The sequence below is a fragment of the Pleurodeles waltl genome, chromosome 6 (assembly GCF_031143425.1).
Source record: "Pleurodeles waltl isolate 20211129_DDA chromosome 6, aPleWal1.hap1.20221129, whole genome shotgun sequence".
NCBI lineage: Eukaryota > Metazoa > Chordata > Amphibia > Caudata > Salamandridae > Pleurodeles > Pleurodeles waltl.
Window position 1 is genome coordinate 1,195,145,480 of NC_090445.1, and position 12,760 is coordinate 1,195,158,239.

At 47.4% G+C, this 12,760-nt stretch overlaps 1 long non-coding RNA gene across 1 annotated transcript in view; it reads left to right on the top strand.

Annotated features, from left to right (window-relative positions):
• The window catches only part of LOC138300737 (uncharacterized), a 1,159,497-nt gene that overhangs the window by 273,493 nt on the left and 873,244 nt on the right, over positions 1–12,760 (top strand). The gene's annotated exons all lie outside the window — the stretch shown is intronic.

Genomic DNA, 12,760 nt, shown 5'->3' on the forward strand with positions numbered 1-12,760 from the left:
TCTATAGCCTTGGGGTACAGTCGCCATGTCAGTATCGATGGGCACCTCCCCAGTGTCCGCAGCGTCATCAGCAGAGGGCTATGGTCAGACTCTTCTTCCCAGATATTCGGTATGTTGGACATCACCCATGAGGTTTGTGGAGCAGAGCATGTGTTCTATCCTTGTGTGTACTTGGTGGAGGGGAGAGTAATGTGACAGTTCCTTACTGTGGGGGTGTTGAGTCCGCCATGCATCTTGCATGCTCTACTGCGCCAGGCCCTTTGCCACCCTAAGCATTGCGGCTCTTTGCAATGGGGGAGAGGAGCGATCCCAGTCTGGATCAATGATACTATTAAAATCACCCCCTCTCCCCCAGTAAATAGGGGCCATCCGGGAATCGCGCCAAGCGGGCTGAAAGAGCCTGCCAAAAGAGATTCTGGTCTTCGTTAGGGGCGTATACGGTCACCGAAACTAACAGTCTGCCACAGAGGCGTCCTTCCACCAATACATTATGCCCCTCTTTGTCAACGTCTATTGAGATAGCTTTGAAACGCACCCCTGCTCACACCCATATCAGTGCACCTCGTGCATACTCTGAGTAAGAAGTGGCAAATAGTTGCCCCCTCCAGCGCCTGTGAAGGTTAACAGCCTCAGTCTTATTGAGTTGGGATTCTTCTAGTAGTGCAATATGGACCACTCTTCTCTTCATATAAGTCATTATATTATGCCGTTTTGATTAGTCCCCATCCCCTGTATGTTCCAGGACACCAGTTTGATTGCAGTACCATTATTCAACATAATTTTGCAATGTCCACTGACCTACTTTCCCATCCCTCCCCCGTGCCCCCCGCACACCCCGCAACGCCGACTCTCCACACCAAGTGCATACCTGGGCTTCAACAATAACAACAATATTGGAATCCCAACTCCCTGTCCCAGGAGCAGTTCAGCATCAACCACCTGCCCAAACCGACAGTATCGAACTTTGACATTCTCTCATCTTCGTCCATCTGGAGCAGTCCAAGGGCAAACAAGGGCCTACAATAAACTTGAGCTTCGAGCCGCCGCTCCCGCCGGGATCCTTTCACAGGGAGAGGATGAACACTCTATCTAATGTCAGATGATGTCTTCTGCTGTTTGGGGTGTCACATGGGGGAGCTCCTCCACCACACTGGCAACCGACTTAAGATCAGAGGTGTCCTCCATCTCGTGTACATCAGTAGAGTAGTTTCTATCCTTATCTGAGACAGGCGACTCTGTCAGCGATGCTGCAGCCTGGATCGCCGCTTGTTTTTACTGAGTTGCTTCTAGTTGCGTTGGTCGCACCACGTGGTCTATAACAGTTCGATCCTTTGAACGGTGTCTCTTCCTGCGGCGACCAGCTGCCCTGGGGTCGTTCCCTACACACTCAGTTTTCCCACCTATATAAATCTCAGGCCAGGCCCATGCTTCTTCAGGATTTTGGCAATAGTGCGTTTTGCCTTCCCACATTATCTTCAGCTTGGAGGGGAAGAGCAGCGCGTATCAGATGTCTTCTTCACCTAGTGTCTTCTTCACAGTCAGATAGGAAGTCTGCTTCGCCTGCACCGCTGCTGTGTAATCAGGGAACATGTTGACTCTGCTGTTCTCCACAGCAAAAAGGCCTGCCTCTTGTGCTCTCTGCAGCATATATCTCAATCCCTATAGTGTAGTAACTTAGCCACTACTGGCCTGGGAGGCTGGCCTGACGCAGAGAGTCCAGACGGCACCCTGTGCGCTCTTTCCAATACAATGAATGATGTAAACTGCTGCTCACCTAGAAGAGATTTCAACCAGGTTTCCAAGAAGGCCACCATGTCTGCGCCTTCGCCCCCCTCGGGGAACCCTATGATGCGTACATTATTGCATCGACTGCGGCCCTCCGCATCTTCTGACCAGTACTCTAACCTCTGCATTCTATCAGTGAGGTGGGCCATCTGTGTCTCGTGTGACCGCTGCTGAGTTCCAAGGCTTATCAAATCTTCCTCTGTGGCTTTCTCCCTGTCAGAGAGCTTCCGGTGCTCAGCTCAGAGGTGGGTCAGTTCAGCTGATACCGTCCCGATTTCTTGCCTAAGGGTGTTTTTCGATTCTTCAGTTACCTCCAGGATCTTATGTAAGGTGGCCTGCACTGGGGGGGTGCTGTTATCGGAAGTGGGATTGGCGCTCCCGCACTCTGTTCACTGTCAGGGCCGAGTGTTCTCTGCGTTTGGGGCTTAAGGTGTTGTTTCCCCGTTGGAAGCTCTGTGCTGGTTCCTGTCCCCACCCAGCAGACCGCAGCAGGATGTGTCTGGGTAGGGGACCCCTTGCCACCACTGTTAATCCCCCCCCCCTCGGTCAGCGGGCTCCCCTGGTGACACGTTGGCCCCAACCCTTCGTCTGCTTTGTGCTGCGCTGAGGCCCCGGGAACTCCATCTGTCTCCCCCACAGGTGTCCCCTGCCGGCAGGCCCCTGACACTCACCACCGGTTGGAACTGCGTGCAGATGGTCACACCCTTTGGGATCACCTCGTTTACCTCTTAGTGTTGTTTCCGCAGTCCACTGCCACATCCACTTGTGCTCCTGGGGGGTCTTGGTTTTTACACTTGCCCCGGTGGATGGGGGGCGGTACTCGATAGTCCGCTCCGCAGGCCAGTCTCCTTCATGGGCCCAGTCTCCTCTCCTCCTGTGCCTAACCGGGGGAACCAGCCTCTCTGTGTCCCCTCGTTTGTGTCACCAGGGGCTGCAGCTCCAGTTCTCCCAGACGCTCCAGATGCAAAGTGCCAGTGCACATCCCGCACTGCTCAATCAGGCCTCCTCTCTCCGCCCAGGCGGGGGGGGGGCGCGAGCACCAGCAGCACAGTCCCAAATGCTTTCCCGGAGAGGGGGTCTCGCCGCCTGCCTCCCTGCGTCCTTCAGCTCCAATGCATTCACCGCCGCAGTTCACTTTGGGTTCGTGGGCGCCAGGGCTCCACCCAGTCCCCCAGACCAAGTCTCTTCTCACCCGACTGGGAGGGGGCAGTCTGAGCCCCGCCACTCGTTCCTCCAGGGCCCCAAGTTTCTCGATGAGATGGGGGCCAAAACTCTGGGACCTTGCCCGCCGCCTTCTATCCGCCTCTTTTTCAATGCCCTCTGGTAACAGGCCTCTCACCTCTGCGGCAGCTGCCGGTAGGAAGGCCCAAGTGCCCCTGCCTCGTCTCTCCTCTCTTTCCGTGGCCTGTTCGATTACTTCGCAGCCGCACGGGTGTCATCTTGCGCTTCTTCGGCGCTCACGGCCTCCCCCACCTCCTCTGTGTTAATTTATGGCAACAGGGTACCGCTGCCCGCACCCTCCGGTCGGTGCGCTGTTCATGCACCGGGGGGCCTCGTCACCCTGCCTCGTCTCCTGGCAGCAGCGCCGTTGGTCTCAGGATCGCCGTGGCCCGGTCCGGAGCCCTTCGCTTATGCGGCCTCTTGGTGAGTTAAGCTTGTGGCTGTCCCAATTCTCATGTGCGTCGACTTTAATTGACCTTGCACTCAGATGAAAATTCAACAGCCTCTCATGATTCAGTTTCCTATGAGGAAATCTAGGGCAGCCCTAAAGCAAATTCTTAAGTCACATGTCCTGATTGATGTTTGGCAGGTTGATCGTCGGCGGGATCATGGGTTTATTTTTCACTCTGTTCCTCATAGAACATCTTCTTTTATTGATATGTTTTCTTAAGTTATAGTGTTTTGGTTGCCCTGGCTATTAAAACAAACCAAAGGATTATGTCATACTACAATTCATTGTCACTATATGTTAATTCAAGTAACCTTGGTCATGCCACATACCAAAGGTTGTTTGACCTTTGAGCGCAGATTGTTGACTGACAGGCTTACATTATCTTTTTGGGCCCATGGGCCAACGTATAAGTTAATTCATTAGAACTAATAGAGGTTCTGCAAAGCCAACATTTGTCCGGGATACCATAAAAGCTTTTGTTCACAGCTAGACTCTGAGATACACTATCCAAAAGGGAAAGCGGAACAGGCTGCTGAGGCACAGTTGTCAGATGACCCTCTTCAACTGGAAGTTGAATATTCTATCAGTAATGGAAAGCAATTCCTCTTGGGTAGTGTATCTAAAATATTCGAACAGTTGACTGTGTTGTGAATGCAACTAAAGAAAAAGATGTGGGATAAGCTTAGTCTAAAGCACCAGATGAAACGCCTGCCTTGTTTTGAAAATAGTAAGGGGGCGGGTCATATATAAGTTTCCAAGTAAAGGATAATCATAGTAAGAACTTAATATCTGCATTTGAGATGAATCAGGGATGACTATAACAGGGTACTCTGACATTTTATCTTTCTTCCATCCTTTCTATTCTAACATTTATGTAAGTGATAGCAAGGCACCTCAGGATATGGCTGACAACTAAATTAGGGCAGTTAGCCTTAACCATCTGACAGCACAATAGGAGAAAAGGCAAGACTTATCAATCACAGAGTATGAGATACGAAGGACTATCTCAATTGAAGACAGGAAAAGATGCATGTCCTGATTCTAGCTCAAACAAATTCTACAAAAGGTTTTAAAAAATAAGCAGTCCACTGTTACTTGAACTTGTCGACTTACCTACTTTCTCGGGATTGACACCGCTTTCCTGGGGGCAAATTTATATTGTGGTATTCCTAATGGGGAATGAGGACCCTCTTAATTGCGTTTGTTACCAGCCTATCTCCCTAGTAAATTGTGGCTCGAAACTCTATCCCTGAATACTATTTAACCAACTAGCAACTTTTGTTATCTCATTAATTGACACTATGCAGCCTAGTTTTATTCCCTCACATGATACCAGTTCTCCCATAAACTTAGCCATATCTGCTCTTAACGTTGCATATGAACTCTAAAAGTCCACTGAAATGATCTTGTTGGTTGCTGAAAATGCATTTGACAAGGTCTCCCGGTGGTTCCTATGGTCGGTGATGGAATTAATTTGTGTTGGACCCGGTTTTGTAACACAGACTGATGTGCTCAATTCATCTCTAAATTCCAGAATCACTTGTATGGGAAGCCTTTCTGAAGTTATACCTATCAGTCATGGTACAAGGTAGGGTTGCCTCCTGTCTCCAATGCTATTTGCTCTCTATTTAGATTAGTTTCTTCAGGTAGTAAGATTGTCTGCTTAAATTCATGCACTATAGCTGCATCACTGGGAAGCCAAGCTTTTAAGATATGCAGATGACATTGTGATGCTAACATCGTCTCCAGTGGAGGCACTCCTAGCTGCTGAAAATGCATCTCTGATATTTGGGCATGCTTTGGAGTATAAGTTGAATAATGACAAGACAGAAATTTTAGCAATTGTTTGTCCAGAAATTCCGGCTGTTCAGTAAGTCACGTCAGTCAGATATCTTGGTATCCATATCTCCCTTGTTATGGAAGCTACTATCTGTAGGAGGCTGGCCTGGTTTGTAGGGGGTAGCTTGGGTACTTACGCCTTATATCAGGTCCACGCATCCCTTATTAGTGAAGTAGTAGTGTTCTAGCAGCTTAGGCTGATAGAGGTAGCTATAGCAGAGCAGCCTAGGCTGAACTAGGAGACATGCAAAGCTACTGCAATACCACTTATAGTTACACAGTACGTATACACAAGTAAAGACAATACTCAGTGTTACTAAAAATAAAGGTATTTATTTGGGTGACACAGTACCACAAATATCTTAGAGACAATACTCCTTCTGGAGGTAAGTATTTTACACAATATATAAACTAGACACCAAAATTAGACAAGTAAATAGTCATAGGATAGTGCAAACAATAGGAAATGCTATAGAGTGCAATGGGAGAAAAGAGGTCTAGGGACAACACAACCATATACTAAGAAAGTAGAATGTGAATCACAAGTTCCCCCCTAGACAAGTGTAGTGTGTGCAGAATCGCTGGGAGAGTAAGAATACTGTAAAGGTAAGTAAATTACCCCACCCCAGACCCCAGAAAAGCAGGAGTAAAGTACTGCAAGTTTCCTTAGGACACACTACACCTCGTGATTGGGATATTGCAGTAACCAACCAAGTCTGCAAACAACAGGTGCTGGATTCCTGGACCTGAAGACCTGCAAAAGAAGGGGACCAAGTCCACAAGTCAAAAGAAGTTCCAGGAAGGACAGGAGCCCCTGCCAACCTAGAAAAGGGTGCAAAAGCAGAGTCCCTGGTTACTCGAAGACTGCAGGAATGCACCCTAGGAAGATGCCAGTGGGTTCCTCAATGATGCAAAAGATGTCCCACGACGTGAAGATGGATGCAGACGTGATTTTGTGTTGGAAGTCGTCAACAAGCCTTGGTTACGACAAATATGTGATTTGCATCAAAATGGTGCTGCCTGGGCCCAGGAAGGACCTCGGGGCCTCAACTCTGTGTGAGAAGGGAGGGAGGCCTCTCAGCACTTTAGAGAGCCCTCAGGATGCCAGGCAGCATCCATGGGAGTCACAGGACACGGGGACAAAGGAGGTGCAAAACGCAATTGGTGTAGCATAACAAAGGAAGGTCCACACCACCCCAGAACAACTTAGCGAGTTGAGCGTCGCAGGATGGAGTGCTGGTGACCTGGGCCAGGCTGTGCACTAAGGAATTTTGTAAATAGTGCACAGAGGAGGTGAAGAAGGCGCGGCACACAGGGGTACCGGCGCTCTCAGGGAAGGCAAGGTCTTACCTCCTCCAAATTGCGTCAGCAGGACCTCAGGACAGTCTATGTCGATGGGGTCCACCCTCTGTGTCTTTAGGAGCACGCTCGTCATTGTGAGGGTAGTCTAAAGGTACCGGTCGTCGTCTTAGAAGGTGCCTGCTTGAGCAGGGGAGTGACTCCGTAACCCCACAGGCGATTTCTTTGGTCCTTCTGGTGCGGCATGAAGACAGGGAGTCCCCAGAGCGTGCACACCGTGGAAACTGTTGCAGTTGCTGGCTGGAGCTGAAGTTGCAGAAGAAAAGTATCCCTTATGAATACTTTGTTGCTGTTACAGCGGTTCCTGGAGCAGGCTGCGGTTGATCTGAGGTCAGAGGATGAAGTAGTAGTTGCAGAGGATTCCTGAAGGAAACTTGCAAGCAGAATCTGAAGAGAAACCACAAGAGAGACCCTAAATAGCCCTGAGAGGGGGATTGGCTACCTTATCAGGTAAGGACCTATCAGGAGGGGCCTCTGACGTCACCTCCTGGCACTGGCCACTCAGAGCCCTCCAGAGTGCCCCCACACCTTGCAAAGCAAGATGGCTGAAGTCTGGGACACACTGGAGGCGTTCTGGGCACCACCCCTAGGGTGGTGATGGACAGGGGAGTGGTCACTCCCCTTTCCTTTGTCCAGTTTTGCGCCAGAGCAGGGGCAAAGGGGTCCCTGAACCAGTGTAGACTGGCTTATGCAAGGAGGGCACCATCTGTGCCCTTCAAAGCATTTCCAGAGGCTGGGGGAGGTTACCCCTCTCCAGCCTGTAACATCTATTTCCAAAGGGAGAGGATGTAACACCCTGCTCTCAGAGGAAATGCTTTGTTCTGCCTTCCTGGGACTGAGCTGCTCAGACCCCAGGAGGACAGAACCCTGTCTGTGAGGTGGCAGCAGCTGTAGCTGCAGTGTAAGCCTCAGAGAGCTGGTTTGGCAGTACGGGAGATCCATGGTGGAGCATCCAGGATTCATGGAATTGGCTCCCCAATACCAGATTTGGACTGGGAGGACAATTCCATGATCTTAGCCATATTCGGAGTTACCATTGTGAAGCTACATATAGGTATTAATCTATATGTAGTGCACACGTGTAATTGCGTCCCCACACTCACAAAGTCCTGGGAAATGGCCCTGAACTATGTGGGGGCACCTTTGCTAGTGCACGGGTGCCCTCACACTTAGTAACCTTGCACCTAACCTTCAGCAAGTGAAGGTTAGACATGTAGGTGACTTATAAGTTACTTAAGTGCAGTGAAAATGGCTGTGAAATAACGTGTGCGTTATTTCACGCAAGCTGCAATGGCAGGCCTTTGCAAGGGTTTGTCTGAGCTCCCTATCGGTGGCCAAAGAAATGCTGCAGCTCATGTGGATCTCCTGGGACCCAATGCCCTGGGTACCTAGGTACCATAAATAGGGACTTATAAGGGGGATCCAGTGTGCCAATTGAAATAAGTAAATGAAGTCACTAGCCTACAGTGACCAATTTAAAAGCAGAAAGAGCATAAGCACTGAGGTTCTGATTAGCAGAGCCTCAATGACACAGTCAAGCACTGTACAGACACACACATTCATTAGGCCACAAACTATGAGCACTGAGGTCCTGGCTATTAGGATCACAGTGAGACAGGCAAAACACACTGACAAATAGGTTTTTATCCATGAGCACTGGGGTCCTGGCTAGCAGGATCCAAGTGACACACTCAAAACACACTGACTCACAGTCATAAACAGGCCAAAAGTGGGGGTAACAATGCTAGAAAAAGGCTACTTTCTCACATTATCTCATTCAATTATAATTCTCTATATTTGGATTCTCTCTCATCATTATTCAGAAAATGGGGCAGACTGCATATTGGCCTAACAGGTAAATACAATGTAATTAAAATGGTGATTTTGCAATGGTATCTGTACCTATTTAGGTCTATTCTGCTGTATCTTTGTAAGAGCTTTTTTTTTTTAAAAAAAGGTAGAAACTAGGTGGAAGAAATTTATTTAACAATACAAAAAACCTCATTGTGCCATATGCTTAGAAACTAGGTGGAAGAAATGTATCTAACAATACAAAAAAACCTCATTGTGCCATATGCAATCTCCAGCTTGCCAGTAGTGAGGGAGGCGTGGCACTTCCCTCCCTTTGGATTTACATAGGGCCTTATTATGAGTGTGTACGACTGCACTCTGGGCGGTCCGACTGCCCAATTAAGATCCTGTCGGGCAGATCCACCAGGGGACTGCATCGCCACCTCGAACATTGTTTCCGACGGGCTGACGGCGGTCTTGGTTGTAGTCAGCCAGGGTGGCACTGAACTCAGCGCCGCCTGGCTGATTACAACCTTGTTCTCCTCTGAAAAGGCTGGTGGAGAACAAGTGCAGGGGTCCCCATGAGGGCCCCTGTACTGCCCATGGAATTGCAAACAGTGCACATTCCGAGGGTGCTGGTTGGCCTCCTCTGTGCAACAAGATAGCACCAAGCTCCTTTAAGGGAGTGCTGTCTCGTAGCACTGTTCCCACTGGACTGACTGGCGGGAACGCGTATTGAAATATTCTCGCCGGTAAGCCCTGCGAAAACATTTTGATAGATTAATGGGGGGTGCCACCGCCATTGCTTTGGCATGCTTCCCATGAGTTTGGGAGTCCTGTGGTGGGTCCGCCAAACTCGTAATGAGGGTGTAAATCTCTTCATTTATTTTCAGACTCTCAGCAGGGGTTGGTCCTCGTAAATGGGACCTGACCGGCCTATTTACAGAGCACCAGTTTTTCTCCCGGACGATTTTACCTGATAAATGCTGGACAGATAGTGGCAATTTTAAACATGCACAATTTAAAGGCAATGTGGCTGGTTATACGATCTCTTTGCCTCATACCGATGTTCCATCAATATACATCTCTTGGGTATAACCCCAAGCTGCCACTGTTTTTCTGTGAGAGTTATCTAAGCTATAGACAGGGGTCTCAACCCTTGACTCTGGGTCATCGTTATAAAAATGGAATCCTTCTGCCATTCCAGGAGTTATGCAATAAATAGGGGATTCCCAAAACTGAACTTTTTCATTGCTTGCAGTGAATATATTTTTTCTCGCAATTGTCACCGGATGAGATTACCTTGGCCCTCAATTAATTCTTAGAACATTTTGTTAGAGTATTTAGTCATGATTTTACACATATTTGTAATCAAATCTTAATGAATCAAAGAAATATGATAAATACATTTGTTGATCTGGCGAGTAAATGGTCCCATATCTCAATGTTAGGGTCTCGTAAACTGAAATAACACAGACTAACCAACTTGCTCAAACTATTCTTAATGTCTCTTGGTTTAAGGCTCATTTTCTAAAAATCCTTTATGATTCATATTAAACACTGTATAAATTGCACAAATTGGGTCTTAGAGAGACATCAGATTGCTTCCCCTGTAATAAACCTGTAGCTGACCCGGCACTCATTTTTGCGACCTGTGTTACTATCACTCCATTTTGGATTAAATGTTTTGATCAATTTAATCAATAACAAAAGATTAAATTCACGCCCAGCTAGAACTCATAATCCTCATGCTGAGTCACTGTCCTAGTATACCGTCCCATTTAACTGGGGTTCTTTTTTTTGCTATTGCAGTGGCCAAGTTGTGGCTTCGGAAGGAGGCTCTGTACCACCTCTCATGCTGGCAAGCTTTTGTATTTATTTAGGTTGAGACTGGCAATTACACATAATGACCCCAGACACAGTAAACTGAAAAGAATCTGGGAGCCTGTTAGGGATGGTCTCTCTAATTTCACACCTGGTTACACACTAGAGATCTAAAGCTATATTGTGCAAACAAATTATTTTCATTTTAAACTCTTTATAACCGGTGTATTTCTTTTGAAGATTTTATCCCACTATCACATATCTCATTTGCTTTATTTATTCTTTGACGTTGTCCGCATACTTTCTTTGTTGATTTTTAATGTAGCGATGATTTTATATCTATCTAATGAAAAAAAATACAACAATAAAAAGGAGATACTTAGTCCACGATCTTCTGCAAAAGTGAACGATATTTAGGCCGCAATATTTTAGACCAGTGGTTCCCAACCTTTTGTCTTCTGTGGACCCCCACTTTATCATTCCTGGACCCCGCGGGGACCCCCACTGAATGATTATTGGAATCCGGTGACCCGCCCCTCCTCCCCCCCCCACGAATGACCACGGCGATTACAATAATAAACGCTGTACAACAAGGGTAATGGGTTTCTAACTTTAATGATGCTGCATCGTTCTGTTTGAGGACGGTAAATAATCCCGAAAACAACATTGATCAGTAATGCATAACATTATGTCGTTAAAATCATAAGTAGTAGTCTAAACATAGGTAAATACATCTTCATATGTAATGGTCACATCCACATATAAATATGAAAACGTCTATGTGCAGGGAACTTTTATATACATTAAATAGCGACACTTGAATAGAATAATTCCAAAGCAGCTTCACTAAAAGGCTACTGCAGTGCTTGCTTCAGACATCGAGCGTAGGAAGCAGATTATTATAATCTCTTAATATGAGTAGATAGATGAGTCATTGTGTATTTAGTGTAGACAGTATGTCATTGCATAGTGGTGTTTTGCAGGTTATTCGTGAGTTCATTATCGGGAAGGTTGCATGTACACTTTTATAGTTAATACATTTCCTTTTATGTAGAAACCCAGGGAAGAGCGCGATTTCGCACTGGACAGACCTCACTTTTGTTTTGCTAACAGAATAAAATCTGGGCCGCTCTGTTGTACATATGCCTGAAAGTGTTTATAATTGAAGAATATCGTTCCAGAAAAGAGCTTGGCTGAGGGCAGCATGGAAAGCTGTTTGATTCCATGTATGGACCTGTTTTTGCAAAGCTATTTGGGCATGTAAGTAGGGAGTACACCATCCGTTAACAGAGCTGCTATTCAGTGGCATTTCTCATTATTAAGGTAGTGTGGAAGCTGTGGCTGGGATTGCTGGCTGGGAGTCCCTTCAGTTTCCTAACTGTACAGATGTTGAAGACATGATTACAGTGGATGGCAAAGAAGCATGTCATCCGGACGTTGCACTCCGTCATACTGCTAGAAGCTAACAAGGCTCAGATGGAAAGGTTCAGTGAGAGGAGCACAGCCATGCAGTGTTCAAATGGAACGGGACAGTGAGGAAAGCATAGCCATAGAGTTCAACAACTAGTCCCAGCTCTCCTGGATCATGTAGAAGTGAACAGTGAGAGGCGTACAGTCATGGAGTGCACCAGTCAGCCTCAGCCTTCTGGGCTCAGACAGAAGGTGGCATTGAGGGAAGCACAGCCACAGACTGCACCAGTCAGCCTAAGTATTCTGGGCTCAGACAGAAGAGGACACCGAGGGAAACTCAGCCGTAAAGTGCACCAGTCAGCCTCGGCCTTCTGGGCCCAGACGGAAGAGGACACTGAGGGAAACTCAGCCGTAAAGTGCACCAGTCAGGCTTAGCCTTTTAGGCTTAGACAGAAGAGGACACTGAGGGAAGCACAGCCACAGAGTGCACCAGTCCGCCTCAGCCTTCTGGGCTTAAACAGAAGGGGACACTTAGGGAAACTCAGCCGTAAAGTGCACGACTCAGCTTTAGCCTTTTAGGCTTAGATAGAAGAGGACACTGAGGGAAGAACATCCACAGAGTGCAACAATCAGCCTCAGGGTTCTAGGCTCAGACAGAAGAGGACATTGAGGGATGCACTAATTAGCCTCAGCATTCTGCCAAAAGAGTAGTCTGATAAAAGAGTTGCACTCAATGAACCCAAGAGTGTAAAACATCTTATGCTTTCCGCAAAATGTCTTGTTAACCCCATTAAGTTTCTGTTCATTACTGAAAAGAGTCCACAGTATCCATAGCCGTCTCATTGTAGGATAATATTATTGGGGGTGTGGCAGTGTGCTAATGAGGTATGTGACAGCCTAACAAAGTCACTGTGCTTCATTGTGCTTCCCCAGCCTATTAGCTGTGCATCTCTTTCCTCACTGACCAGCCACTGCACAGAGTGCCCAAGACCAGTGGAGTACACATGGTCAGCCTTTGCTAATATCCATGGGGCTGCCACATTAGATAGAAAACTGCAGTACATCTGACTGTTGTTGCCT